Consider the following 592-nt stretch of genomic DNA (forward strand, 5'->3'; position numbering starts at 1 on the left):
GCCTTTCTCTTTAATATACATTGTGACTGCAGTTCTCTGTAATACACACAGGGATTGCTGTTTTCAATGGTGTACACAGGGACTGCCATTCTCTCTAATATACACAGGGACTGCTGTTCCCTATAATATACACAGTGACTGCTGATCTCTATAATATACACAGGGACTGCTGTTCTCTATAATATACACAGGGACTGCTGTTCTCGATAAGATACACAGGGAGTGCTGGTCTCTGTAATATACACAGGGACTGGTATTCTCTATAATATACACAGGGACTGCAGTTCTCTATAATATACACAGGGACTGCTGTTTTCTATAATATACACAGGGACTGCTGTTCTGTATAATATACACAGGGACTGCTGTTCTCTCTAATATACACAGGGACTGATGATCTATATAATATACACAAGGACTGCTGTTCTCTGTAATATACACAGGGACAGCTGTTCTCTATGACATACACAGGGACTGCTGTTCTCTATCATATACACAGGGACGGCTGTTTTCTATAATATACACAGGGACTGCTATTCTCTACCATATACACAGAGACTGCTGTTCTCTATAATATACACAGGGACTGCTG

This window comes from Rhincodon typus, unplaced genomic scaffold, assembly GCF_021869965.1.
Source record: "Rhincodon typus isolate 14 unplaced genomic scaffold, sRhiTyp1.1 hic_rhity00000072, whole genome shotgun sequence".
NCBI lineage: Eukaryota > Metazoa > Chordata > Chondrichthyes > Orectolobiformes > Rhincodontidae > Rhincodon > Rhincodon typus.